Source organism: Thunnus albacares, chromosome 23, assembly GCF_914725855.1.
Source record: "Thunnus albacares chromosome 23, fThuAlb1.1, whole genome shotgun sequence".
Classification (NCBI taxonomy): Eukaryota; Metazoa; Chordata; class Actinopteri; order Scombriformes; family Scombridae; genus Thunnus; species Thunnus albacares.
In genome coordinates, this window is record NC_058128.1 from 23546213 (window position 1) to 23573307 (window position 27095).

The 27095-nt window shown below is 47.4% G+C and overlaps 1 long non-coding RNA gene and 32 other non-coding genes across 33 annotated transcripts; 19 read left to right on the forward strand and 14 right to left on the reverse strand.

The window, feature by feature from the left end:
* Positions 1–163: 163 nt before the first annotated feature.
* Positions 164–1961, reverse strand: LOC122975365. The gene is made up of 3 exons (XR_006400635.1): positions 1866–1961; positions 1535–1715; positions 164–661 (listed from the first exon to the last, which is right to left on the reverse strand). It is a non-coding gene; the product is annotated as an uncharacterized LOC122975365 (long non-coding RNA).
* A 7784-nt stretch (positions 1962–9745) lies between these two features.
* Positions 9746–9827, reverse strand: trnas-cga. The gene has a single exon. It is a non-coding gene; the product is annotated as a tRNA-Ser (tRNA).
* Positions 9828–10130: 303 nt separating this feature from the next.
* Positions 10131–10202, forward strand: trnae-cuc. The gene has a single exon. It is a non-coding gene; the product is annotated as a tRNA-Glu (tRNA).
* An 880-nt stretch (positions 10203–11082) lies between these two features.
* On the forward strand, positions 11083–11154 carry trnae-uuc. Its single transcript has one exon. It is a non-coding gene; the product is annotated as a tRNA-Glu (tRNA).
* Positions 11155–11831: 677 nt separating this feature from the next.
* Positions 11832–11903, reverse strand: trnag-ccc. Its single transcript has one exon. It is a non-coding gene; the product is annotated as a tRNA-Gly (tRNA).
* A 231-nt stretch (positions 11904–12134) lies between these two features.
* trnas-aga lies at positions 12135–12216 on the reverse strand. Its single transcript has one exon. It is a non-coding gene; the product is annotated as a tRNA-Ser (tRNA).
* A 503-nt stretch (positions 12217–12719) lies between these two features.
* trnae-cuc lies at positions 12720–12791 on the forward strand. The gene has a single exon. It is a non-coding gene; the product is annotated as a tRNA-Glu (tRNA).
* An 880-nt stretch (positions 12792–13671) lies between these two features.
* trnae-uuc lies at positions 13672–13743 on the forward strand. The gene has a single exon. It is a non-coding gene; the product is annotated as a tRNA-Glu (tRNA).
* A 131-nt stretch (positions 13744–13874) lies between these two features.
* Positions 13875–13946, forward strand: trnae-cuc. Its single transcript has one exon. It is a non-coding gene; the product is annotated as a tRNA-Glu (tRNA).
* Positions 13947–14444: 498 nt separating this feature from the next.
* On the reverse strand, positions 14445–14516 carry trnag-ccc. The gene has a single exon. It is a non-coding gene; the product is annotated as a tRNA-Gly (tRNA).
* A 231-nt stretch (positions 14517–14747) lies between these two features.
* trnas-aga lies at positions 14748–14829 on the reverse strand. The gene has a single exon. It is a non-coding gene; the product is annotated as a tRNA-Ser (tRNA).
* Positions 14830–15332: 503 nt separating this feature from the next.
* Positions 15333–15404, forward strand: trnae-cuc. Its single transcript has one exon. It is a non-coding gene; the product is annotated as a tRNA-Glu (tRNA).
* An 880-nt stretch (positions 15405–16284) lies between these two features.
* Positions 16285–16356, forward strand: trnae-uuc. The gene has a single exon. It is a non-coding gene; the product is annotated as a tRNA-Glu (tRNA).
* Positions 16357–16487: 131 nt separating this feature from the next.
* Positions 16488–16559, forward strand: trnae-cuc. Its single transcript has one exon. It is a non-coding gene; the product is annotated as a tRNA-Glu (tRNA).
* Positions 16560–17108: 549 nt separating this feature from the next.
* Positions 17109–17180, reverse strand: trnag-ccc. The gene has a single exon. It is a non-coding gene; the product is annotated as a tRNA-Gly (tRNA).
* Positions 17181–17411: 231 nt separating this feature from the next.
* On the reverse strand, positions 17412–17493 carry trnas-aga. The gene has a single exon. It is a non-coding gene; the product is annotated as a tRNA-Ser (tRNA).
* A 503-nt stretch (positions 17494–17996) lies between these two features.
* Positions 17997–18068, forward strand: trnae-cuc. Its single transcript has one exon. It is a non-coding gene; the product is annotated as a tRNA-Glu (tRNA).
* An 880-nt stretch (positions 18069–18948) lies between these two features.
* Positions 18949–19020, forward strand: trnae-uuc. Its single transcript has one exon. It is a non-coding gene; the product is annotated as a tRNA-Glu (tRNA).
* A 131-nt stretch (positions 19021–19151) lies between these two features.
* trnae-cuc lies at positions 19152–19223 on the forward strand. Its single transcript has one exon. It is a non-coding gene; the product is annotated as a tRNA-Glu (tRNA).
* A 565-nt stretch (positions 19224–19788) lies between these two features.
* On the reverse strand, positions 19789–19860 carry trnag-ccc. The gene has a single exon. It is a non-coding gene; the product is annotated as a tRNA-Gly (tRNA).
* Positions 19861–20091: 231 nt separating this feature from the next.
* On the reverse strand, positions 20092–20173 carry trnas-aga. Its single transcript has one exon. It is a non-coding gene; the product is annotated as a tRNA-Ser (tRNA).
* A 503-nt stretch (positions 20174–20676) lies between these two features.
* Positions 20677–20748, forward strand: trnae-cuc. The gene has a single exon. It is a non-coding gene; the product is annotated as a tRNA-Glu (tRNA).
* An 880-nt stretch (positions 20749–21628) lies between these two features.
* On the forward strand, positions 21629–21700 carry trnae-uuc. Its single transcript has one exon. It is a non-coding gene; the product is annotated as a tRNA-Glu (tRNA).
* Positions 21701–21831: 131 nt separating this feature from the next.
* trnae-cuc lies at positions 21832–21903 on the forward strand. The gene has a single exon. It is a non-coding gene; the product is annotated as a tRNA-Glu (tRNA).
* Positions 21904–22469: 566 nt separating this feature from the next.
* On the reverse strand, positions 22470–22541 carry trnag-ccc. Its single transcript has one exon. It is a non-coding gene; the product is annotated as a tRNA-Gly (tRNA).
* Positions 22542–22772: 231 nt separating this feature from the next.
* On the reverse strand, positions 22773–22854 carry trnas-aga. The gene has a single exon. It is a non-coding gene; the product is annotated as a tRNA-Ser (tRNA).
* Positions 22855–23357: 503 nt separating this feature from the next.
* trnae-cuc lies at positions 23358–23429 on the forward strand. The gene has a single exon. It is a non-coding gene; the product is annotated as a tRNA-Glu (tRNA).
* Positions 23430–24309: 880 nt separating this feature from the next.
* On the forward strand, positions 24310–24381 carry trnae-uuc. The gene has a single exon. It is a non-coding gene; the product is annotated as a tRNA-Glu (tRNA).
* A 131-nt stretch (positions 24382–24512) lies between these two features.
* On the forward strand, positions 24513–24584 carry trnae-cuc. Its single transcript has one exon. It is a non-coding gene; the product is annotated as a tRNA-Glu (tRNA).
* A 474-nt stretch (positions 24585–25058) lies between these two features.
* Positions 25059–25130, reverse strand: trnag-ccc. The gene has a single exon. It is a non-coding gene; the product is annotated as a tRNA-Gly (tRNA).
* A 231-nt stretch (positions 25131–25361) lies between these two features.
* On the reverse strand, positions 25362–25443 carry trnas-aga. The gene has a single exon. It is a non-coding gene; the product is annotated as a tRNA-Ser (tRNA).
* Positions 25444–25946: 503 nt separating this feature from the next.
* Positions 25947–26018, forward strand: trnae-cuc. Its single transcript has one exon. It is a non-coding gene; the product is annotated as a tRNA-Glu (tRNA).
* Positions 26019–26898: 880 nt separating this feature from the next.
* trnae-uuc lies at positions 26899–26970 on the forward strand. The gene has a single exon. It is a non-coding gene; the product is annotated as a tRNA-Glu (tRNA).
* Positions 26971–27095: the final 125 nt, after the last annotated feature.

Sequence of the window (27095 nt, forward strand, 5' to 3'; positions counted from 1 at the left end):
AAATGTGTATGCCTATCCTGTAATGGATATTGTAGTGTCTAACTGACAAGAAAACTACTTGGCTGTGGTTTCAGGTCTATGGCTGTAGTCTAAAAATACAAAATAAAGTTATTTTGCATGATACTATCTTGTCTGGAGTTCAATCTATTGAAAGTACACTCTCTCAAAGTTAAAGTGTTTTATTATCAAATGTGCAGGACAATGGAACAATGAATTTCTTATAAATATAACAATCAACTGTGTGGCAAGGCATTAAAAGGAATTATTTACATCTGTTACAATTTTACAGACAAGTTTCTGATGCCAGGCTCTGGTCCACCGAATATTTGAAGAGGCAGTTGTTCACCTCGTGCTGGAAATATGGCAGTAAATGTGGGGGCAACTTCTGCATTCTGTGCTCAGTGTTTTTGCATGAGGTGTGGATGGCATCATTGTTCTCTTCCTGAGAAGCTAACTTCTCCAGGATTTGACCAATGGTGCGCATTGAGTTCGATGACTCCTCACTCACAGACTTGTCCAGTATCTTCCTGGTGCGCTTCACCCAAGGCCTAGGAGTGCTTGACAAGCTGGAGGTGCTCAGCAGTGGCTCCTCTCTGGTGAGTATAGGTGTGGTGGTGCCATCTGATGGTGACTCAGAATCAACATCAGCCACTGAAAGTTCCTTATAAAAAATAAATTCACAATTGAGGAAGATAAAAGGAGAGTGAAACCAAGTTAATGTATGAAAGGATACATGTGAAAAGAGGGGTACAAACTAGGGCTGCTCGATTATAGCAAAAATCATAGTCACGATTATTTTGGTCAATACTGAGATACAATACACTGGTTGTCTACTGCTGTTATAAACCAAAAAGAAGAAGAAGAAAAAGTTTTTTCAAACAGAGTGGTACGTCCTGCCAGCCGAGGTTTCCTGTCTGTGCAGGCAAACACCGCAGCACCTCCACGGACTATCACATCCAGACGGTCCCGGTGCTTCCTCCGCAGGCTTCACTTCACTCAGCTGCTGGACAGGCCCACTGCTTCTTCCCACTTTAACCTGAATAACAAACCGGGGCTTGGTGCTCCAGTTGGATCCAAACGGAGAGCTGGGGTTAGCTGGGAGGCTAGCGGAGCGTTAGCCGCAGCATGACCGGAAGGAAGTACAACCAGTTAGCCTCCACTAGCCTCCCAGCTAGCCTCGGTTTGTTATTCAGGTTAAAGTGGAAAGAAGCAGCGGGTCTGTTGGGCAGCTGAGTGAACTGGAGCCTGAGGAGGAAGCACCAGTTAGCCCCAGTTTCACTACAGGCAGATTCACTCGCTATAGAGGTGAGGAAATGAAACCAATGAATCAATAAGTACAAACACTGGTGATTTCTTCCTGTGGAGCCGACATGCAATTTATTTTGGATCAGTAAATGTCAGTTGTCAGTTAGCCTGGTGAAAGCAGGTTAGCCGGCAGCTAATGTATATTTTTGTCATTTAGCAGATGTTAAATGTAAATGACAGAAGAAAGAAACAATGTTTCTTTTTACTCAACAAATAAGAGTTCAGTTACCAGATAGTTAGGTTGGAAGAGGTTTCCTTCCTTTTTGTGTGGGGCTCCAAAAACTGCAGCCAGGTCAATATCCACTGCTGCCTGCCAGTCTTCTGTGCTCCAACACTTCCTGAGGGTGCAAGTTTCTTGTACTGGGTATACTGGGTTCGCAGAGATTCCCACCTCCTCCTGAGCTCTTTCTCTAAAAAACAAAGCCAAGCCTAGTTAGCATGTCCATCTCATGTCTGTATGCATTTGGTAAACAGAAAGAACCTATTCATCATGCGTGAGCTAGCAAACAATTACGAACAGTTCCTGCTAAAGAGCCTAACGGCCAAAAAGAAAATCTTACCCGATATATCAAGCTTATTTTCAATCTCACACCAGAGTTTTCTTTTCACCACTTGGTTGGCGCAAAATTTTTCTGTGATGTCTTACAGAGCTGGCCTCTCCTGAATCATTGTGATCAGCTGGTCTTCAGTGTCTTTGTTCCAGATGGCCATGGCGTTGTGAAAATATTCGCAAAAGTTAAGGTGAGATGCAGATCAAAAATTAGCCGTCATGTGTGTGCCCTCTTGACTTTGTCGTTTGCTTTATTTCGTCACTTCAGTTTCTCTTCTCGTGCACTGATTCGCTAAGCTGAACAGCCAATCAGAGTGATCTCTTTCACCGACAAGCTCCGCTGCCGATTCAACATGCTCAATCGGCCGAAAAGCCGCCAACAGGGCTCTGACTAGTGCCAACGGTGAGGGACACACCGCAAAAACTAGGGCGACAGACACTCACTGACGGCTGACTGTCGGCCTGGTGTGTCACATCCTTAAGACATACAAAATAACTTATTATCCTGCACTATCTGTGTTTTTTGTTTTTTTTGTGACCAGATAGAATCAAAGATGGCGAGCCCAGCCCATGACCCTGTGGCCGGTTGGAGAAACGGTGTTGGCCAAACCATAGGAACTGATCACAGAGGACATCTGATTTAAAGGGATACCCATTTTCATTGGGTTACAGATAAGACACACACACTAATTATCCTACCTGGATAGTAGTAATAGTAGTGAGACTATTGGACACTTGGAACAGAGAGAACACAAAAAAACTTTGAACTGAACTCTTTCAGTTCATTCAGTGAACTAAGGAACATTTCATTGGAGGTTCTCCACCTCCATAAAGGACTATTTCTGTGTATTTTCTTATTGATTTATTTATTTTATTTTTTATTTTCCATTCTTTAAAACTTAAGTCTTGTGTATTATTGTGTATGAGTTTGAGGCAATAAATTGTCACTGTTCAACCATCCATTAATTCACTCCCTGAATTATTCAAGACAACTGCTCATCGTACCTAGTTAGATGTTGGTGTCTTATTACTACTTTTGGTTAGCACTGAGGATGCTGCAATTACAAAGTCAATTCACTGACTTTGTAATTTCATGACACTCCTCTGCTTTTGCTGCTGTTACACAATGTTTTTTAGCATTTACCACAATCCTCTTATAGCAGTTTTTGTCTAGGGGGGCTGCTGTTCACAAACTTACATAGGCTTGCGACAATAGGTCTTAAAAACAGTTTGTACGTTTGTAATTTATATACATCTAAAATTCTGTTTTAGATGACACACACACTAAAATCTAAATCTAATAGGCCGATTGCTATGGAATTTACTGAACACTGGGGTGGGAATAACAGGTTACAATACTATCATCATATTTATAACTGAAGCAGAAAGACTATAATCCCTCTAAAAGCAGCAAAAAGTCAGATAATGTACATTATTTATTATCAGTATATCAGAAACAATGACAATGTTAGAAAAGGAAAACAATGTAAAACTACACCCTAAGCCTCTAACACATACTGACGGCTGACTGTCGGCCTGGTGTGTCACATCCTTAAGACATACAAAATAACTTATTATCCTGCACTATCTGTGTTTTTTGTTTTTTTTGTGACCAGATAGAATCAAAGATGGCGAGCCCAGCCCATGACCCTGTGGCCGGTTGGAGAAACGGTGTTGGCCAAACCATAGGAACTGATCACAGAGGACATCTGATTTAAAGGGATACCCATTTTCATTGGGTTACAGATAAGACACACACACTAATTATCCTACCTGGATAGTAGTAATAGTAGTGAGACTATTGGACACTTGGAACAGAGAGAACACAAAAAAACTTTGAACTGAACTCTTTCAGTTCATTCAGTGAACTAAGGAACATTTCATTGGAGGTTCTCCACCTCCATAAAGGACTATTTCTGTGTATTTTCTTATTGATTTATTTATTTTATTTTTTATTTTCCATTCTTTAAAACTTAAGTCTTGTGTATTATTGTGTATGAGTTTGAGGCAATAAATTGTCACTGTTCAACCATCCATTAATTCACTCCCTGAATTATTCAAGACAACTGCTCATTGTACCTAGTTAGATGTTGGTGTCTTATTACTACTTTTGGTTAGCACTGAGGATGCTGCAATTACAAAGTCAATTCACTGACTTTGTAATTTCATGACACTCCTCTGCTTTTGCTGCTGTTACACAATGTTTTTTAGCATTTACCACAATCCTCTTATAGCAGTTTTTGTCTAGGGGGGCTGCTGTTCACAAACTTACATAGGCTTGCGACAATAGGTCTTAAAAACAGTTTGTACGTTTGTAATTTATATACATCTAAAATTCTGTTTTAGATGACACACACACTAAAATCTAAATCTAATAGGCCGATTGCTATGGAATTTACTGAACACTGGGGTGGGAATAACAGGTTACAATACTATCATCATATTTATAACTGAAGCAGAAAGACTATAATCCCTCTAAAAGCAGCAAAAAGTCAGATAATGTACATTATTTATTATCAGTATATCAGAAACAATGACAATGTTAGAAAAGGAAAACAATGTAAAACTACACCCTAAGCCTCTAACACATACAAGTGTCAAACATGTAGAAACCTAGAAATATATAACCATATAACTGCAACACACACTGTTTAATTCCCAGCTTGGGGACCTTGTTGCATGTCACACACTTCTCTCTCTCTACACTTGTTTCCTGTCTCACTACACTGACTTTCACTGACAGACAAAATGCCAAAATAAATCTCATTTCAGTACTTCTCAAGTATATTTACCTTGTTTCTATGTAAATGGTATACATTTCAGTGCTTACCAAGATATAGCTTGGGTAAACTTTGACAGGAGACACTGAACACATTCATACTCCTAAGAGGATAAAAAAAAAGCATATGATAAATTGAATAAAACATGGTGACCTTTCTGTCAGCACCGCTCTCAGGATAAACTTTACATTCTGAACATTATCACAAGAAAAACTCTGAAAGTAGCAAAGGCACCAGTCTGTTATTTGTTTAAAACTTGTAAGTGGCTGCTGCATGGACAGATTAGAAGCAAGAAAGTATAAAAAGCAACATTTTCTTATGATCAATCTTAGTTGAGGTAAACTGCCTTTTTAGATCATTTAAATAGTCAGGAAACTTTTCCAGTGACTGTAACCATCATCACAATATTCCATCGACAGGAAAACAAAAAAGAAGTGTGGAATCTGCAAATAATAAATTAAAAGAAGAAGTCAGGCATGAATGTTGTTTTCTTGAAAAAGGAAAAAAATACTCTTACTGAATAATGTGGGTTTTTTGTGAGTAGTATATTTTATAAAACAGCACTGTATCAGGTACAGTCAAGTTCTTGACCTGTTCATCAGAGTTGGGTGATAGTTGGTGTGTTACTCTTCTGGTTTATAGCAGAAATCACAGCAGGCTCTAAGAAGAAGCCAAGACTCTCACTAACTGCTGCTTTTAACAATGAATGCCTCTGAAGGAGAGAGGGAAGAGGAGAAGCAGACAATGCAGAGGAGGAGATCAGAGCTGAATTAGAGCAGGGCTAGCCAGGCAGAAAGAGGAGGAGGACGGGAAAGCATAGCATGGAGGGTCATAATTTATTCCTGTCTTACTGAGAAACAGCAGTGTCAGCCGTCTTCACTGCCACACTAACAGAGAGAGAGACAGAAAGAGGAGACAGAAATGCAGCTCTTTAAAGCCTATTAAGATGCTGTTCAGAGTGTGGATTTAGCAGAGGAGCTTCATCTCCAATCCAGTGCAACTTGCTCACCCCCCAAAAGCATGAAACATGAAAGGAAAAAAATAGTGACAAAGTACTTCTGTTTAATTTCTGGTGCTGGAACAAAGCCTTGAAGCTGCAGATGAGTTTGTTTTCCCACAAGAAATAAATAATACACTTGGGTTTAACATTTCAGAGTTGATAAATTGTGTGACCTAAATGTACAAAATACTAGGGACTGTTGTACAAAAATGTGTGTATTCAAAAAATAAATTTTTTTTTTTCTTTGGCCGCTTGGGGGCAGCAGAACAAGATGAAAACTGAAATTTTGTCATCCTTTAAAAATGTCATGGATGTTTACAACAGATGGGGTAATCATTTTACTTTGTTTTCTCTTTCAAATAAGTTTTTCTAACCTGGAAGTTTGTTTTCGACTTGTCCAATTGTCTGAATGCTGATATTTTATTATAGTGATGAGAGTGCAGTTTTATCATAACTACTTGAAATTAGCAATGATGGCAATGATTGTTAAACTGTACCATGTCATGTCAAACTTAAACAATTTGTGACAACATCTTGCTTTTCCCCAGACCTGAATTTACATTACATTTCACAGGACATGTACATGTCATCAGATAGCACCATGGAAGCATAGTATAACATGATCTTGATTGGACTAAGTGGCTCGTCACAGTGATAAGGATTATCTTCAGAGCAAATGATGCAGATAAATCAGCAGTTAGTCTGTGGAAGCTGCAACTGGCAGCCTCTCTGCTGACATTTACTGCTGCTCTCCATCACTGCAACAAAAGACCTCTGTGTAATTGAAATACAGTTTTATAGTTAGTGCCCATAATGGTGACACAAGCCTGACAAGTGAGCAGGCGACGCTCTTCCTGTTTCCATGGAAACCGTATTCCGTGGACAACTGATTCATAAAATAAGGGGAAAAAATCCTAAAATGTAGTGATCCTGATGATCAGTTCAGACCATAAAATCAAAGTTTCAGACAAAGAATAAACAGCAGTCTGATCAGATGGAACTAAATAAAATGAAGGAGAGAAAAAGTGAGAGCTGGGAGGATGGAGGAGGAGTGGATGTGTCTCTGGTTCCTCAGGAGACCTCTCCAGTGACAGGAACAACTAATGGACGCTCTCTTTCATTAATGCAGCCGGTGTGTGATAGATGAATAGAGCACAAGTTCTGAACTGAAACAAGGCCATTACATGCATGAGGGCATGCACCCAAAGGTGTGTGTGTGAACCTGTTTACACATACAGTACTCCAGCATGTTTGAGCACAGCATGTTTATAACAAACAATAAAGACAATGAATACACTCTCTTAGTTGAATGTTTATCTACTGAACCTCATGAGGACCAGAGGAGGCTCATCCATAGAGGCAGAGGAGGTTGCTCCTCCTCCGTTAATTCTGATCAAAATGCTTCAACAGCGACACCTGCAGGGCAGGAGGAGAAAGGGCAGTCTGTAAGTGGTGGTGGAGGCAACCTCCTTAGAGCAAGATCTTTTATATCAATTTAATGTACTTCTTTTTTTTCATGCTAATCTGTGATTGGCCAAAATACATAAAATGACACTCCAAGGGAGGGTGTCTTCCCTAACCAATCAACAACTAGAATACAGTATTGACATCACATTAGTCCAATGACAGTTTCCAAATTTGATCTTCAAATCTCTACAACTGTATGTGGTAAAGTGATAGTCCAAATTTCCTTTTTTTTCGATTTAGAGGTTACGTTTCACTTCTTCTATCAAGCAACAGATAGCGGCTTCTGTTAGCCAATGCAATAGTTGGCTTGTAGTGACCTTGAAGGACTGTTAAGGACTGTTGTTAAGCTAACGGGAGAATGGATTTGGACTGGGTGGCACAGCAGTGGCAGGATGCTGCCGGTGAATGGCTGGAGAGCTACGCTCTGCAGGCGCAGCCTCGGGCCTCGCTGCCTCAGCTGTCCGGGCTGGACGGTTATGCTCTGTGGCCCGACACACCACTGCTCTGAAGTGAACTCCTCTCAACAACAATATAAAGTTAACAACATAATTTAAATGAAACAACCAAGAGAGAAACAGTAGCTTGTTTGTCATTTTTGCTAATGATATCAGACTGGTTAACCAGCAGCCGCAAAGTTCTGTTAACTAACTAACAAGATGACAAACAGCCACAAATGGACTTTATGACATGGATACTTCATCTCCATAAAAGAAAGAAGATGTATGTCTATAACGTGAGTCAGATACAGCTTCTCTCTCTCTGTCTCTTTGGTCGCTAATTTCATCTCTGACGGTTAAATGTCTCTCTGTGGCAGTTTTGTGAATTTATCTCCTTAACAAGAATGCAGCAAAAAGATCATATAATGTGAAGTGAGTAGTTTGCTTGTTGAAGTTACAGTGAGCTGTCTGGACTCATTCATTTGGAATTGATCCAGTTTTTAATTGAGTGGTTATTCAGTCACCTGTTGATGTTGTGTGGTTTGTGAATGAGTGTGCAGGAGGTCTGGCTGCTTGCTTGTTATAATTTCTTCAGTTAGTTTTTAAGCTGAGCTGTAGATTGAGTAATAAGCTTAAAGTAACTGGAATAAGTGTTAACATGTCAGCTTTGTAGATTATATTTTGTATGTTTTGCATATGGATAAGAGTGTGTAAGTTAGGTATTTGATACATGTGTTAATACTCTTTGCTGTGAACCTAAACTTTTAAAAATGTGAATTTTTTTAGTGTTCAATCTTACTAGTATTCAGCACTGATCTGTACCTGCATCACATTATAAGCAAAGAGTGCAGAATGGAGGTAATTTTATACCAAAAAGACTGTAACTGTAGAAGACACCCATTTAGCCTCATATTAGCTTTGAGTGAATTTACACTGGACGAGGACTGTGGATATTGTCCCCCATTGCTTACACTTAAAGTGCATTAAGAAAGGATCTCTTCACAGCCAGTATACTGAGTATGTATTGTGATAGTGTTGTCTGTCCCTTGCCTGCTTCCACTTTTGTTTGCTCTCATTGAGTAATTACCTGTTGTTGACCAGTGTCATAGAGGTTGAGGTGACTAATCCCTAGATGAATCACTGACATTCTTTGCTTAACTGTGCAATTATTTGACTGTGCATCAATATACAGCAAGTTTCAGTGGTGGAATTATCAAGCAGTATGATTTTAGTGGGAGAACTTTTTGAACATTCGTCAGTTTGATGAAAGAACTAGGAGTTTTGAAGCTGTAATTTTCATCAAGAAGGTGCCAGAAAAAACAGATATGGCTGATCCAGATGAGGTTAGCATCTATGTGACACTTTCTCCTCTCTCTTTCTGTCTCCCGTCCTCCCTCACTTCATCTCCCCCTCCTCCCTCTCTTGTGTACTGATTAATGGAAAGGTTGGAGTTATTTTTCATTCAGGACAGTGAATTGAAGAAGACTAGGGGAGATCTCCAGCTTTTTCCCCGTCGCTGTACCTCTGTAGTGGATTACAAGGATTAATCACCTTGAATATAAACCAGTGGATTAGTACATACTGGGATTTGACTGCATATTAATCACTTCCTCACTCACACACACACATACACATACATAGACACCATGTCTAAGTTGTCTGAGTGTGAGAGTGGGCTCCATGCTATTTATTTATTCTTTCATACATACTGTATGTCCTCCATATACTGTAACATGTACAGACGGGTGATTAAAAGAAAAGACTGGTACAGGTCTGAATACTTGACCCTACAGTGAGGAGATCTGGTGGCTCTGTTATGCTGTGGGGGGCATTTTGCTGGCATGGTTTGGGTCCACTTGTCTCCTTGGAGGGAAAGGTCACTACAAATCAATACAAAGTTGTTCTGAGTGATCACGTTTATCCTATGATGAAACATTTCTATCGTGTTGGGAGTGGTCTCCTCCAGGATGACAGTGCCCCAATTCATAGGGGATGAGGGGTCACTGAATGATGTGATGAGTATGAAAATGGCCTTCACAGTCACCAGATCAATCAAACAAGCCCAATTTTGTTCAGGGTGATCAGTGTTTTCTTGACTTTTGTGTCATCCTTTCCCACCATCATGGCTCTCTGATGTTCTAGTGGCAATTAAGCCTATTTGTCAGACACAGTGATGAAGGAAGGAATGGATAAAGGCTGAGGCTTCCGTAGTTGGCAGGATTCTAACCTGCGTGGGGAACCCCAATGGATTTCGAGTCCATCGCCTTGACCACTCAGCCACAACTAACTACCTTCCACTTTTCAAAGGGTTGAGACAACATCATAAATTTTGAAGTACTATGTTTACAATGTCGGTGTGGTTGATATCTTGACGCAAAGAGCCTGCGAGTGCTTCTTGTCGTTCACAGCAGAGAAAATACAGTTTGTCATCAAGCCCAATCAAGTGGGCTGTCACACATAAGGGCTATTTAAAATACGATGAATTGCCTGCTTATTAGAAAGTTCAGTCACTGAGACAAAAAAGGCAAAGTTTGGGAGAGGGCGACAATTGTTTGATCCAGGTCTGTTTCCTCCAGTTGGGGGTAAGCGGCTCCCTGATGGTCTAGTGGCTAGGATTCGGCGCTCTCACCGCCGCGGCCCGGGTTCGATTCCCGGTCAGGGAAAGCTGAGGAGGCATGACGTGAGTTGGCTGCCTATATAGCGATGCCAGTAATTTAATCAAACCAGCCCAATTTTGTGGAGGGTGATCAGTCTTTGATTTCCCTTTGCGTCGTCCTTTCTCACCTTCACCGCTCCCAAACGCTCTGGTGGCTAGTATTTGGCACTCTCGCCGCCGCGGCCGGGGCTGTATTCCCAGTCAGGGAAGCTGGTCTTACCACTATGATGCACCTGTTATCTCCACAGAGCCTGCTTCTCTCAATTTCTCCCAAGGCGGGATTCAGTACCCGTCTCTGATCCACCCCAGTGACCCTGATGAGGAATAACTGTACGCGCACGGAAGATGGATAGAGGTTTCCCCTGAAAAGTGAAAGACGCGTAATCAGCGACCTACGTGAAGCCCCAGTTCCTGTGATTGGCCAGGAGTTTGAACCCGAGCCGCTTGGCGGGAGGCAGCCACCATCATAACTGCGGCAGGTATTTACTGAAACACAACCTGTCGATTTTCATTACAAGCCTGGCAGCGTTTTCCACAATTTTCAAACACTGTACTACAACTGCTTTAAAAGAACTTCACGCTACTCGGAGTACGACCCGACGGTGCAGCAGACTTTTTGGGATCGCGCCTTGGCCGGGAATCGAACCCCGGGCCGGGTAACTGCTTGGGAAGCGGCTATGCCCGCCACGACACCACAGATGCCATGAAAAGCCCCATTGCCATGCCAGCACACGTGATGAACGCGGCACAGCGCTTCATCTCATTTAAAGTAAGATGAATTGCCTGTTTATTAGAAGGTTCAGTCACCGAGACAAAAAGGGCAAACTTTTGGAAAGGATGACAATTGTTTGAAACGCTTTTGTTTCCTCCAGGTATAGGCACGACGTTCCCTGATGGTCTAGTGGCTAGGATTCGGCGCTTTCACCGCCGCGGCCCGGGTTTGATTCCCGGTCAGGGAATGCTGGCGTGGCATAGGATGAGTCGGTTGCCTGTATAGCCGCGCAAGTAATTTAGTCAAACAAGCCAAATTTGGAAGTGGGTGATCAGTGTTTGATTTACTTTTTGCTCCATCCCTCCCCACGCTCATGGATCCCTGGTGGTCTAGTGGCTAGGATTCGGCGCTCTCACCGCCGCGGCCCGGGTTCGATTCGTAGGAATGGCATGAGGTGAGTCGGCTGCGACAATAGCGATGCCAGTCGTTTAGTTTGTTAGCGGTGATCAGTGTATGGCTCCCTGAAGGTCCAGTGGCGAGTACTGGGCACTCTCACCGCCGCGGCCCGGGCTCGATTCCCAGTCAGGAAAGCTGGTCTTACCACTATCAGGCACTTGTGTGTGACCTCCCAAGGCACCATCTGATGAGGAATAACTGTACGTACACAGAAGATGGATAGAGGTTTCCCCCGAAAAGTGAAAGGCGTGCAATCAGCGACCTAGGAGGAGCCCGAGTCCCTGTGGATCGGACAGGAGTTTGAACCCCATCAGCTTGGCGGGAAGCAGCCACCATCACAACATGTCCGTTTTCATACAAGCCTTGCGTCGTTTTCCACGCTTTTCAAAGACCGCACTGCGAGTGATTTAACACAGCTTCACATTGCTCCTGAAGACAAGCTGACTGTTCTGCAGACTTTTCAGATCATGCATTGGCCGGGAATCGAACCCGGGTCAACTGCTTGGGAAGCAGCTATGCTCGCCACTATACCACCAATGCCATGGGAAGCCCCTTTGCAATGCCAGCACACACGATGGAGACGCAACAGCACGTGCACTGAAGTTCAGAAAGTCGACTATTTGCGAGTCCAGAATGCCATTTGCAAGCACTGCCCTCCTCCATTTCAGCAGTTTTCGAAAGCCGCGCAGCACACACGTTTTGCTTCAGTTCATCACCTTAAGAAGGCACGCCCATCTGATGACGGAAGGAACGGATAAAGGTCGAGGCCTCCGTAGTTGGCAGGATTCGAACCTGCGCGGGGAAACCCCAATGGATTTCTAGTCCATCGCCTTGACCACTCGGCCACAACTACCTCCCCTCCGCTTTTCAAAGGGTTGAGGCAACATTACAGATTTTAAAAGGACCATGTTTACAGTGTCAGCCCAATTGGATTAAACAGGCTGCTGTGAATATGAGAGCAACCATAACTTGCACGCATGAAAATATCAGCCACAAACATGTTAAGCAGGACTGCCGCTAGATTTGAACCCTGTGAAAGGTCTTTTCCACGAGCACAAGTTTTGATCTAACATGACCTAATCTGTCTGTCTGTGTAAAATCAGGGAATTCTCAAATCTAGTGTGGTTGATAGCTTGACGCAAAGAGCCTGCGAGTGCTTCTTGTCGTTCACAGCAGAGAAAATACAGTTTGTCATCAAGCCCAATCAAGTGGGCTGTCACACATAAGGGCTATTTAAAATACGATGAATTGCCTGCTTATTAGAAAGTTCAGTCACTGAGACAAAAAAGGCAAAGTTTGGGAGAGGGCGACAATTGTTTGATCCAGGTCTGTTTCCTCCAGTTGGGGGTAAGCGGCTCCCTGATGGTCTAGTGGCTAGGATTCGGCGCTCTCACCGCCGCGGCCCGGGTTCGATTCCCGGTCAGGGAAAGCTGAGGAGGCATGATGTGAGTTGGCTGCCTATATAGCGATGCCAGTAATTTAATCAAACCAGCCCAATTTTGTGGAGGGTGATCAGTCTTTGATTTCCCTTTGCGTCGTCCTTTCTCACCTTCACGGCTCCCAAACGCTCTGGTGGCTAGTATTTGGCACTCTCGCCGCCGCGGCCGGGGCTGTATTCCCAGTCAGGGAAGCTGGTCTTACCACTATGATGCACCTGTTATCTCCACAGAGCCGGCTTCTCTCAATTTCTCCCAAGGCGGGATTCAGTACCCGTCTCTGATCCACCCCAGTGACCCTGATGAGGAGTAACTGTACGCGCACGGAAGATGGATAGAGGTTTCCCCTGAAAAGTGAAAGACGCGTAATCAGCGACCTACGTGAAGCCCCAGTTCCTGTGATTGGCCAGGAGTTTGAACCCGGGCCGCTTGGCGGGAGGCAGCCACCATCATAACTGCGGCAGGTATTTACTGAAACACAACCTGTCGATTTTCATTACAAGCCTGGCAGCGTTTTCCACAATTTTCAAACACTGTACTACAACTGCTTTAAAAGAACTTCACGCTACTCGGAGCACGACCCGACGGTGCAGCAGACTTTTTGGGATCGCGCCTTGGCCGGGAATCGAACCCCGGGCCGGGTAACTGCTTGGGAAGCGGCTATGCCCGCCACGACACCACGGATGCCATGAAAAGCCCCATTGCCATGCCAGCACACGTGATGAACGCGGCACAGCGCTTCATCTCATTTAAAGTAAGATGAATTGCCTGTTTATTAGAAGGTTCAGTCACCGAGACAAAAAGGGCAAACTTTTGGAAAGGATGACAATTGTTTGAAACGCTTTTGTTTCCTCCAGGTATAGGCACGACGTTCCCTGATGGTCTAGTGGCTAGGATTCGGCGCTTTCACCGCCGCGGCCTGGGCTCGATTCCCGGTCAGGGAATGCTGGCGTGGCATAGGATGAGTCGGTTGCCTGTATAGCCGCGCAAGTAATTTAGTCAAACAAGCCAAATTTGGAAGTGGGTGATCAGTGTTTGATTTACTTTTTGCTCCATCCCTCCCCACGCTCATGGATCCCTGGTGGTCTAGTGGCTAGGATTCGGCGCTCTCACCGCCGCGGCCCGGGTTCGATTCCCGGTCAGGGAACGCAGGAATGGCATGAGGTGAGTCGGCTGCGACAATAGCGATGCCAGTCGTTTAGTTTGTTAGCGGTGATCAGTGTATGGCTCCCTGAAGGTCCAGTGGCGAGTACTGGGCACTCTCACCGCCGCGGCCCGGGCTCGATTCCCAGTCAGGAAAGCTGGTCTTACCACTATCAGGCACTTGTGTGTGACCTCCCAAGGCACCATCCAATCCCCATCTGATGAGGAATAACTGTACGTACACAGAAGATGGATAGAGGTTTCCCCCGAAAAGTGAAAGGCGTGCAATCAGCGACCTAGGAGGAGCCCGAGTCCCTGTGGATCGGACAGGAGTTTGAACCCCATCAGCTTGGCGGGAAGCAGCCACCATCACAACATGTCCGTTTTCATACAAGCCTCGCGTCGTTTTCCACGCTTTTCAAAGACCGCACTGCGAGTGATTTAACACAGCTTCACATTGCTCCTGAAGACAAGCTGACTGTTCTGCAGACTTTTCAGATCATGCATTGGCCGGGAATCGAACCCGGGTCAACTGCTTGGGAAGCAGCTATGCTCGCCACTATACCACCAATGCCATGGGAAGCCCCTTTGCAATGCCAGCACACACGATGGAGACGCAACAGCACGTGCACTGAAGTTCAGAAAGTCGACTATTTGCGAGTCCAGAATGCCATTTGCAAGCACTGCCCTCCTCCATTTCAGCAGTTTTCGAAAGCCGCGCAGCACACACGTTTTGCTTCAGTTCATCACCTTAAGAAGGCACGCCCATCTGATGACGGAAGGAACGGATAAAGGTCGAGGCCTCCGTAGTTGGCAGGATTCGAACCTGCGCGGGGAAACCCCAATGGATTTCTAGTCCATCGCCTTGACCACTCGGCCACAACTACCTCCCCTCCGCTTTTCAAAGGGTTGAGGCAACATTACAGATTTTAAAAGGACCATGTTTACAGTGTCAGCCCAATTGGATTAAACAGGCTGCTGTGAATATGAGAGCAACCATAACTTGCACGCATGAAAATATCAGCCACAAACATGTTAAGCAGGACTGCCGCTAGATTTGAACCCTGTGAAAGGTCTTTTCCACGAGCACAAGTTTTGATCTAACATGACCTAATCTGTCTGTCTGTGTAAAATCAGGGAATTCTCAAATCTAGTGTGGTTGATAGCTTGACGCAAAGAGCCTGCGAGTGCTTCTTGTCGTTCACAGCAGAGAAAATACAGTTTGTCATCAAGCCCAATCAAGTGGGCTGTCACACATAAGGGCTATTTAAAATACGATGAATTGCCTGCTTATTAGAAAGTTCAGTCACTGAGACAAAAAAGGCAAAGTTTGGGAGAGGGCGACAATTGTTTGATCCAGGTCTGTTTCCTCCAGTTGGGGGTAAGCGGCTCCCTGATGGTCTAGTGGCTAGGATTCGGCGCTCTCACCGCCGCGGCCCGGGTTCGATTCCCGGTCAGGGAAAGCTGAGGAGGCATGACGTGAGTTGGCTGCCTATATAGCGATGCCAGTAATTTAATCAAACCAGCCCAATTTTGTGGAGGGTGATCAGTCTTTGATTTCCCTTTGCGTCGTCCTTTCTCACCTTCACGGCTCCCAAACGCTCTGGTGGCTAGTATTTGGCACTCTCGCCGCCGCGGCCGGGGCTGTATTCCCAGTCAGGGAAGCTGGTCTTACCACTATGATGCACCTGTTATCTCCACAGAGCCTGCTTCTCTCAATTTCTCCCAAGGCGGGATTCAGTACCCGTCTCTGATCCACCCCAGTGACCCTGATGAGGAGTAACTGTACGCGCACGGAAGATGGATAGAGGTTTCCCCTGAAAAGTGAAAGACGCGTAATCAGCGACCTACGTGAAGCCCCAGTTCCTGTGATTGGCCAGGAGTTTGAACCCGAGCCGCTTGGCGGGAGGCAGCCACCATCATAACTGCGGCAGGTATTTACTGAAACACAACCTGTCGATTTTCATTACAAGCCTGGCAGCGTTTTCCACAATTTTCAAACACTGTACTACAACTGCTTTAAAAGAACTTCACGCTACTCGGAGCACGACCCGACGGTGCAGCAGACTTTTTGGGATCGCGCCTTGGCCGGGAATCGAACCCCGGGCCGGGTAACTGCTTGGGAAGCGGCTATGCCCGCCACGACACCACGGATGCCATGAAAAGCCCCATTGCCATGCCAGCACACGTGATGAACGCGGCACAGCGCTTCATCTCATTTAAAGTAAGATGAATTGCCTGTTTATTAGAAGGTTCAGTCACCGAGACAAAAAGGGCAAACTTTTGGAAAGGATGACAATTGTTTGAAACGCTTTTGTTCCCTCCAGGTATAGGCACGACGTTCCCTGATGGTCTAGTGGCTAGGATTCGGCGCTTTCACCGCCGCGGCCCGGGTTCGATTCCCGGTCAGGGAATGCTGGAGTGGCATAGGATGAGTCGGTTGCCTGTATAGCCGCGCAAGTAATTTAGTCAAACAAGCCAAATTTGGAAGTGGGTGATCAGTGTTTGATTTACTTTTTGCTCCATCCCTCCCCACGCTCATGGATCCCTGGTGGTCTAGTGGCTAGGATTCGGCGCTCTCACCGCCGCGGCCCGGGTTCGATTCCCGGTCAGGGAACGCAGGAATGGCATGAGGTGAGTCGGCTGCGACAATAGCGATGCCAGTCGTTTAGTTTGTTAGCGGTGATCAGTGTATGGCTCCCTGAAGGTCCAGTGGCGAGTACTGGGCACTCTCACCGCCGCGGCCCGGGCTCGATTCCCAGTCAGGAAAGCTGGTCTTACCACTATCAGGCACTTGTGTGTGACCTCCCAAGGCACCATCCAATCCCCATCTGATGAGGAATAACTGTACGTACACAGAAGATGGATAGAGGTTTCCCCCGAAAAGTGAAAGGCGTGCAATCAGCGACCTAGGAGGAGCCCGAGTCCCTGTGGATCGGACAGGAGTTTGAACCCCATCAGCTTGGCGGGAAGCAGCCACCATCACAACCGTGGCAAGTACTTACCGAAACACAACGTGTCCGTTTTCATACAAGCCTCGCGTCGTTTTCCACGCTTTTCAAAGACCGCACTGCGAGTGATTTAACACTGAAGACAAGCTGACTGTTCTGCAGACTTTTCAGATCAGATCAAGACAAGCTGACTGTTCTGCAGACTTTTCAGATCATGCATTGGCCGGGAATCGAACCCGGGTCAACTGCTTGGGAAGCAGCTATGCTCGCCACTATACCACCAATGCCATGGGAAGCCCCTTTGCAATGCCAGCACACACGATGGAGACGCAACAGCACGTGCACTGAAGTTCAGAAAGTCGACTATTTGCGAGTCCAGAATGCCATTTGCAAGCACTGCCCTCCTCCATTTCAGCAGTTTTCAAAAGCCGCGCAGCGCAAACGTTTTGCTTCAGTTCATCACCTTAAGAGCGCACGCCCATCTGATGACGGAAGGAAAGGATAAAGGTTGAGGCCTCCGTAGTTGGCAGGATTCGAACCTGCGCGGGGAAACCCCAATGGATTTCTAGTCCATCGCCTTGACCACTCGGCCACAACTACCTCCCCTCCGCTTTTCAAAGGGTTGAGGCAACATTACAGATTTTAAAAGGACCATGTTTACAGTGTCAGCCCAATTGGATTAAACAGGCTGCTGTGAATATGAGAGCAACCATAACTTGCACGCATGAAAATATCAGCCACAAACATGTTAAGCAGGACTGCCGCTAGATTTGAACCCTGTGAAAGGTCTTTTCCACGAGCACAAGTTTTGATCTAACATGACCTAATCTGTCTGTCTGTGTAAAATCAGGGAATTCTCAAATCTAGTGTGGTTGATAGCTTGACGCAAAGAGCCTGCGAGTGCTTCTTGTCGTTCACAGCAGAGAAAATACAGTTTGTCATCAAGCCCAATCAAGTGGGCTGTCACACATAAGGGCTATTTAAAATACGATGAATTGCCTGCTTATTGGAAAGTTCAGTCACTGAGACAAAAAAGGCAAAGTTTGGGAGAGGGCGACAATTGTTTGATCCAGGTCTGTTTCCTCCAGTTGGGGGTAAGCGGCTCCCTGATGGTCTAGTGGCTAGGATTCGGCGCTCTCACCGCCGCGGCCCGGGTTCGATTCCCGGTCAGGGAAAGCTGAGGAGGCATGACGTGAGTTGGCTGCCTATATAGCGATGCCAGTAATTTAATCAAACCAGCCCAATTTTGTGGAGGGTGATCAGTCTTTGATTTCCCTTTGCGTCGTCCTTTCTCACCTTCACGGCTCCCAAACGCTCTGGTGGCTAGTATTTGGCACTCTCGCCGCCGCGGCCGGGGCTGTATTCCCAGTCAGGGAAGCTGGTCTTACCACTATGATGCACCTGTTATCTCCACAGAGCCTGCTTCTCTCAATTTCTCCCAAGGCGGGATTCAGTACCCGTCTCTGATCCACCCCAGTGACCCTGATGAGGAGTAACTGTACGCGCACGGAAGATGGATAGAGGTTTCCCCTGAAAAGTGAAAGACGCGTAATCAGCGACCTACGTGAAGCCCCAGTTCCTGTGATTGGCCAGGAGTTTGAACCCGAGCCGCTTGGCGGGAGGCAGCCACCATCATAACTGCGGCAGGTATTTACTGAAACACAACCTGTCGATTTTCATTACAAGCCTGGCAGCGTTTTCCACAATTTTCAAACACTGTACTACAACTGCTTTAAAAGAACTTCACGCTACTCGGAGCACGACCCGACGGTGCAGCAGACTTTTTGGGATCGCGCCTTGGCCGGGAATCGAACCCCGGGCCGGGTAACTGCTTGGGAAGCGGCTATGCCCGCCACGACACCACGGATGCCATGAAAAGCCCCATTGCCATGCCAGCACACGTGATGAACGCGGCACAGCGCTTCATCTCATTTAAAGTAAGATGAATTGCCTGTTTATTAGAAGGTTCAGTCACCGAGACAAAAAGGGCAAACTTTTGGAAAGGATGACAATTGTTTGAAACGCTTTTGTTCCCTCCAGGCATAGGCACGACGTTCCCTGATGGTCTAGTGGCTAGGATTCGGCGCTTTCACCGCCGCGGCCCGGGTTCGATTCCCGGTCAGGGAATGCTGGCGTGGCATAGGATGAGTCGGTTGCCTGTATAGCCGCGCAAGTAATTTAGTCAAACAAGCCAAATTTGGAAGTGGGTGATCAGTGTTTGATTTACTTTTTGCTCCATCCCTCCCCACGCTCATGGATCCCTGGTGGTCTAGTGGCTAGGATTCGGCGCTCTCACTGCCGCGGCCCGGGTTCGATTCCCGGTCAGGGAACGCAGGAATGGCATGAGGTGAGTCGGCTGCGACAATAGCGATGCCAGTCGTTTAGTTTGTTAGCGGTGATCAGTGTATGGCTCCCTGAAGGTCCAGTGGCGAGTACTGGGCACTCTCACCGCCGCGGCCCGGGCTCGATTCCCAGTCAGGAAAGCTGGTCTTACCACTATCAGGCACTTGTGTGTGACCTCCCAAGGCACCATCCAATCCCCATCTGATGAGGAATAACTGTACGTACACAGAAGATGGATAGAGGTTTCCCCCGAAAAGTGAAAGGCGTGCAGTCAGCGACCTAGGAGGAGCCCGAGTCCCTGTGGATCGGACAGGAGTTTGAACCCCATCAGCTTGGCGGGAAGCAGCCACCATCACAACCGTGGCAAGTACTTACCGAAACACAACGTGTCCGTTTTCATACAAGCCTCGCGTCGTTTTCCACGCTTTTCAAAGACCGCACTGCGAGTGATTTAACACAGCTTCACATTGCTCCTGAAGACAAGCTGACTGTTCTGCAGACTTTTCAGATCAGATCAAGACAAGCTGACTGTTCTGCAGACTTTTCAGATCATGCATTGGCCGGGAATCGAACCCGGGTCAACTGCTTGGGAAGCAGCTATGCTCGCCACTATACCACCAATGCCATGGGAAGCCCCTTTGCAATGCCAGCACACACCATGGAGACGCAACAGCACGTGCACTGAAGTTCAGAAAGTCGACTATTTGCGAGTCCAGAATGCCATTTGCAAGCACTGCCCTCCTCCATTTCAGCAGTTTTCAAAAGCCGCGCAGCGCAAACGTTTTGCTTCAGTTCATCACCTTAAGAGCGCACGCCCATCTGATGACGGAAGGAACGGATAAAGGTTGAGGCCTCCGTAGTTGGCAGGATTCGAACCTGCGCGGGGAAACCCCAATGGATTTCTAGTCCATCGCCTTGACCACTCGGCCACAACTACCTCCCCTCCGCTTTTCAAAGGGTTGAGGCAACATTACAGATTTTAAAAGGACCATGTTTACAGTGTCAGCCCAATTGGATTAAACAGGCTGCTGTGAATATGAGAGCAACCATAACTTGCACGCATGAAAATATCAGCCACAAACATGTTAAGCAGGACTGCCGCTAGATTTGAACCCTGTGAAAGGTCTTTTCCATGAGCACAAGTTTTGATCTAACATGACCTAATCTGTCTGTCTGTGTAAAATCAGGGAATTCTCAAATCTAGTGTGGTTGATAGCTTGACGCAAAGAGCCTGCGAGTGCTTCTTGTCGTTCACAGCAGAGAAAATACAGTTTGTCATCAAGCCCAATCAAGTGGGCTGTCACACATAAGGGCTATTTAAAATACGATGAATTGCCTGCTTATTGGAAAGTTCAGTCACTGAGACAAAAAAGGCAAAGTTTGGGAGAGGGCGACAATTGTTTGATCCAGGTCTGTTTCCTCCAGTTGGGGGTAAGCGGCTCCCTGATGGTCTAGTGGCTAGGATTCGGCGCTCTCACCGCCGCGGCCCGGGTTCGATTCCCGGTCAGGGAAAGCTGAGGAGGCATGACGTGAGTTGGCTGCCTATATAGCGATGCCAGTAATTTAATCAAACCAGCCCAATTTTGTGGAGGGTGATCAGTCTTTGATTTCCCTTTGCGTCGTCCTTTCTCACCTTCACGGCTCCCAAACGCTCTGGTGGCTAGTATTTGGCACTCTCGCCGCCGCGGCCGGGGCTGTATTCCCAGTCAGGGAAGCTGGTCTTACCACTATGATGCACCTGTTATCTCCACAGAGCCTGCTTCTCTCAATTTCTCCCAAGGCGGGATTCAGTACCCGTCTCTGATCCACCCCAGTGACCCTGATGAGGAGTAACTGTACGCGCACGGAAGATGGATAGAGGTTTCCCCTGAAAAGTGAAAGACGCGTAATCAGCGACCTACGTGAAGCCCCAGTTCCTGTGATTGGCCAGGAGTTTGAACCCGAGCCGCTTGGCGGGAGGCAGCCACCATCATAACTGCGGCAGGTATTTACTGAAACACAACCTGTCGATTTTCATTACAAGCCTGGCAGCGTTTTCCACAATTTTCAAACACTGTACTACAACTGCTTTAAAAGAACTTCACGCTACTCGGAGCACGACCCGACGGTGCAGCAGACTTTTTGGGATCGCGCCTTGGCCGGGAATCGAACCCCGGGCCGGGTAACTGCTTGGGAAGCGGCTATGCCCGCCACGACACCACGGATGCCATGAAAAGCCCCATTGCCATGCCAGCACACGTGATGAACGCGGCACAGCGCTTCATCTCATTTAAAGTAAGATGAATTGCCTGTTTATTAGAAGGTTCAGTCACCGAGACAAAAAGGGCAAACTTTTGGAAAGGATGACAATTGTTTGAAACGCTTTTGTTCCCTCCAGGTATAGGCACGACGTTCCCTGATGGTCTAGTGGCTAGGATTCGGCGCTTTCACCGCCGCGGCCCAGGTTCGATTCCCGGTCAGGGAATGCTGGCGTGGCATAGGATGAGTCGGTTGCCTGTATAGCCGCGCAAGTAATTTAGTCAAACAAGCCAAATTTGGAAGTGGGTGATCAGTGTTTGATTTACTTTTTGCTCCATCCCTCCCCACGCTCATGGATCCCTGGTGGTCTAGTGGCTAGGATTCGGTGCTCTCACCGCCGCGGCCCGGGTTCGATTCCCGGTCAGGGAACGCAGGAATGGCATGAGGTGAGTCGGCTGCGACAATAGCGATGCCAGTCGTTTAGTTTGTTAGCGGTGATCAGTGTATGGCTCCCTGAAGGTCCAGTGGCGAGTACTGGGCACTCTCACCGCCGCGGCCCGGGCTCGATTCCCAGTCAGGAAAGCTGGTCTTACCACTTATCAGGCACTTGTGTGTGACCTCCCAAGGCACCATCCAATCCCCATCTGATGAGGAATAACTGTACGTACACAGAAGATGGATAGAGGTTTCCCCCGAAAAGTGAAAGGCGTGCAATCAGCGACCTAGGAGGAGCCCGAGTCCCTGTGGATCGGACAGGAGTTTGAACCCCATCAGCTTGGCGGGAAGCAGCCACCATCACAACCGTGGCAAGTACTTACCGAAACACAACGTGTCCGTTTTCATACAAGCCTCGCGTCGTTTTCCACGCTTTTCAAAGACCGCACTGCGAGTGATTTAACACAGCTTCACATTGCTCCTGAAGACAAGCTGACTGTTCTGCAGACTTTTCAGATCAGATCAAGACAAGCTGACTGTTCTGCAGACTTTTCAGATCATGCATTGGCCGGGAATCGAACCCGGGTCAACTGCTTGGGAAGCAGCTATGCTCGCCACTATACCACCAATGCCATGGGAAGCCCCTTTGCAATGCCAGCACACACGATGGAGACGCAACAGCACGTGCACTGAAGTTCAGAAAGTCGACTATTTGCGAGTCCAGAATGCCATTTGCAAGCACTGCCCTCCTCCATTTCAGCAGTTTTCAAAAGCCGCGCAGCGCAAACGTTTTGCTTCAGTTCATCACCTTAAGAGCGCACGCCCATCTGATGACGGAAGGAACGGATAAAGGTTGAGGCCTCCGTAGTTGGCAGGATTCGAACCTGCGCGGGGAAACCCCAATGGATTTCTAGTCCATCGCCTTGACCACTCGGCCACAACTACCTCCCCTCCGCTTTTCAAAGGGTTGAGGCAACATTACAGATTTTAAAAGGACCATGTTTACAGTGTCAGCCCAATTGGATTAAACAGGCTGCTGTGAATATGAGAGCAACCATAACTTGCACGCATGAAAATATCAGCCACAAACATGTTAAGCAGGACTGCCGCTAGATTTGAACCCTGTGAAAGGTCTTTTCCACGAGCACAAGTTTTGATCTAACATGACCTAATCTGTCTGTCTGTGTAAAATCAGGGAATTCTCAAATCTAGTGTGGTTGATAGCTTGACGCAAAGAGCCTGCGAGTGCTTCTTGTCGTTCACAGCAGAGAAAATACAGTTTGTCATCAAGCCCAATCAAGTGGGCTGTCACACATAAGGGCTATTTAAAATACGATGAATTGCCTGCTTATTGGAAAGTTCAGTCACTGAGACAAAAAAGGCAAAGTTTGGGAGAGGGCGACAATTGTTTGATCCAGGTCTGTTTCCTCCAGTTGGGGGTAAGCGGCTCCCTGATGGTCTAGTGGCTAGGATTCGGCGCTCTCACCGCCGCGGCCCGGGTTCGATTCCCGGTCAGGGAAAGCTGAGGAGGCATGACGTGAGTTGGCTGCCTATATAGCGATGCCAGTAATTTAATCAAACCAGCCCAATTTTGTGGAGGGTGATCAGTCTTTGATTTCCCTTTGCGTCGTCCTTTCTCACCTTCACGGCTCCCAAACGCTCTGGTGGCTAGTATTTGGCACTCTCGCCGCCGCGGCCGGGGCTGTATTCCCAGTCAGGGAAGCTGGTCTTACCACTATGATGCACCTGTTATCTCCACAGAGCCTGCTTCTCTCAATTTCTCCCAAGGCGGGATTCAGTACCCGTCTCTGATCCACCCCAGTGACCCTGATGAGGAGTAACTGTACGCGCACGGAAGATGGATAGAGGTTTCCCCTGAAAAGTGAAAGACGCGTAATCAGCGACCTACGTGAAGCCCCAGTTCCTGTGATTGGCCAGGAGTTTGAACCCGAGCCGCTTGGCGGGAGGCAGCCACCATCATAACTGCGGCAGGTATTTACTGAAACACAACCTGTCGATTTTCATTACAAGCCTGGCAGCGTTTTCCACAATTTTCAAACACTGTACTACAACTGCTTTAAAAGAACTTCACGCTACTCGGAGCACAACCCGACGGTGCAGCAGACTTTTTGGGATCGCGCCTTGGCCGGGAATCGAACCCCGGGCCGGGTAACTGCTTGGGAAGCGGCTATGCCCGCCACGACACCACGGATGCCATGAAAAGCCCCATTGCCATGCCAGCACACATGATGAACGCGGCACAGCGCTTCATCTCATTTAAAGTAAGATGAATTGCCTGTTTATTAGAAGGTTCAGTCACCGAGACAAAAAGGGCAAACTTTTGGAAAGGATGACAATTGTTTGAAACGCTTTTGTTTCCTCCAGGTATAGGCACGACGTTCCCTGATGGTCTAGTGGCTAGGATTCGGCGCTTTCACCGCCGCGGCCCGGGTTCGATTCCCGGTCAGGGAATGCTGGCGTGGCATAGGATGAGTCGGTTGCCTGTATAGCCGCGCAAGTAATTTAGTCAAACAAGCCAAATTTGGAAGTGGGTGATCAGTGTTTGATTTACTTTTTGCTCCATCCCTCCCCACGCTCATGGATCCCTGGTGGTCTAGTGGCTAGGATTCGGCGCTCTCACCGCCGCGGCCCGGGTTCGATTCCCGGTCAGGGAACGCAGGAATGGCATGAGGTGAGTCGGCTGCGACAATAGCGATGCCAGTCGTTTAGTTTGTTAGCGGTGATCAGTGTATGGCTCCCTGAAGGTCCAGTGGCGAGTACTGGGCACTCTCACCGCCGCGGCCCGGGCTCGATTCCCAGTCAGGAAAGATGGATAGAGGTTTCCCCCGAAAAGTGAAAGGCGTGCAATCAGCGACCTAGGAGGAGCCCGAGTCCCTGTGGATCGGACAGGAGTTTGAACCCCATCAGCTTGGCGGGAAGCAGCCACCATCACAACCGTGGCAAGTACTTACCGAAACACAACGTGTCCGTTTTCATACAAGCCTCGCGTCGTTTTCCACGCTTTTCAAAGACCGCACTGCGAGTGATTTAACACAGCTTCACATTGCTCCTGAAGACAAGCTGACTGTTCTGCAGACTTTTCAGATCAGATCAAGACAAGCTGACTGTTCTGCAGACTTTTCAGATCATGCATTGGCCGGGAATCGAACCCGGGTCAACTGCTTGGGAAGCAGCTATGCTCGCCACTATACCACCAATGCCATGGGAAGCCCCTTTGCAATGCCAGCACACACGATGGAGACGCAACAGCACGTGCACTGAAGTTCAGAAAGTCGACTATTTGCGAGTCCAGAATGCCATTTGCAAGCACTGCCCTCCTCCATTTCAGCAGTTTTCAAAAGCCGCGCAGCGCAAACGTTTTGCTTCAGTTCATCACCTTAAGAGCGCACGCCCATCTGATGACGGAAGGAACGGATAAAGGTTGAGGCCTCCGTAGTTGGCAGGATTCGAACCTGCGCGGGGAAACCCCAATGGATTTCTAGTCCATCGCCTTGACCACTCGGCCACAACTACCTCCCCTCCGCTTTTCAAAGGGTTGAGGCAACATTACAGATTTTAAAAGGACCATGTTTACAGTGTCAGCCCAATTGGATTAAACAGGCTGCTGTGAATATGAGAGCAACCATAACTTGCACGCATGAAAATATCAGCAACAAACATGTTAAGCAGGACTGCCGCTAGATTTGAACCCTGTGAAAGGTCTTTTCCACGAGCACAAGTTTTGATCTAACATGACCTAATCTGTCTGTCTGTGTAAAATCAGGGAATTCTCAAATCTAGTGTGGTTGATAGCTTGACGCAAAGAGCCTGCGAGTGCTTCTTGTCGTTCACAGCAGAGAAAATACAGTTTGTCATCAAGCCCAATCAAGTGGGCTGTCACACATAAGGGCTATTTAAAATACGATGAATTGCCTGCTTATTGGAAAGTTCAGTCACTGAGACAAAAAAGGCAAAGTTTGGGAGAGGGCGACAATTGTTTGATCCAGGTCTGTTTCCTCCAGTTGGGGGTAAGCGGCTCCCTGATGGTCTAGTGGCTAGGATTCGGCGCTCTCACCGCCGCGGCCCGGGTTCGATTCCCGGTCAGGGAAAGCTGAGGAGGCATGACGTGAGTTGGCTGCCTATATAGCGATGCCAGTAATTTAATCAAACCAGCCCAATTTTGTGGAGGGTGATCAGTCTTTGATTTCCCTTTGCGTCGTCCTTTCTCACCTTCACGGCTCCCAAACGCTCTGGTGGCTAGTATTTGGCACTCTCGCCGCCGCGGCCGGGGCTGTATTCCCAGTCAGGGAAGCTGGTCTTACCACTATGATGCACCTGTTATCTCCACAGAGCCTGCTTCTCTCAATTTCTCCCAAGGCGGGATTCAGTACCCGTCTCTGATCCACCCCAGTGACCCTGATGAGGAGTAACTGTACGCGCACGGAAGATGGATAGAGGTTTCCCCTGAAAAGTGAAAGACGCGTAATCAGCGACCTACGTGAAGCCCCAGTTCCTGTGATTGGCCAGGAGTTTGAACCCGAGCCGCTTGGCGGGAGGCAGCCACCATCATAACTGCGGCAGGTATTTACTGAAACACAACCTGTCGATTTTCATTACAAGCCTGGCAGCGTTTTCCACAATTTTCAAACACTGTACTACAACTGCTTTAAAAGAACTTCACGCTACTCGGAGCACGACCCGACGGTGCAGCAGACTTTTTGGGATCGCGCCTTGGCCGGGAATCGAACCCCGGGCCGGGTAACTGCTTGGGAAGCGGCTATGCCCGCCACGACACCACGGATGCCATGAAAAGCCCCATTGCCATGCCAGCACACGTGATGAACGCGGCACAGCGCTTCATCTCATTTAAAGTAAGATGAATTGCCTGTTTATTAGAAGGTTCAGTCACCGAGACAAAAAGGGCAAACTTTTGGAAAGGATGACAATTGTTTGAAACGCTTTTGTTTCCTCCAGGTATAGGCACGACGTTCCCTGATGGTCTAGTGGCTAGGATTCGGCGCTTTCACCGCCGCGGCCCGGGTTCGATTCCCGGTCAGGGAATGCTGGCGTGGCATAGGATGAGTCGGTTGCCTGTATAGCCGCGCAAGTAATTTAGTCAAACAAGCCAAATTTGGAAGTGGGTGACCAGTGTTTGATTTACTTTTTGCTCCATCCCTCCCCACGCT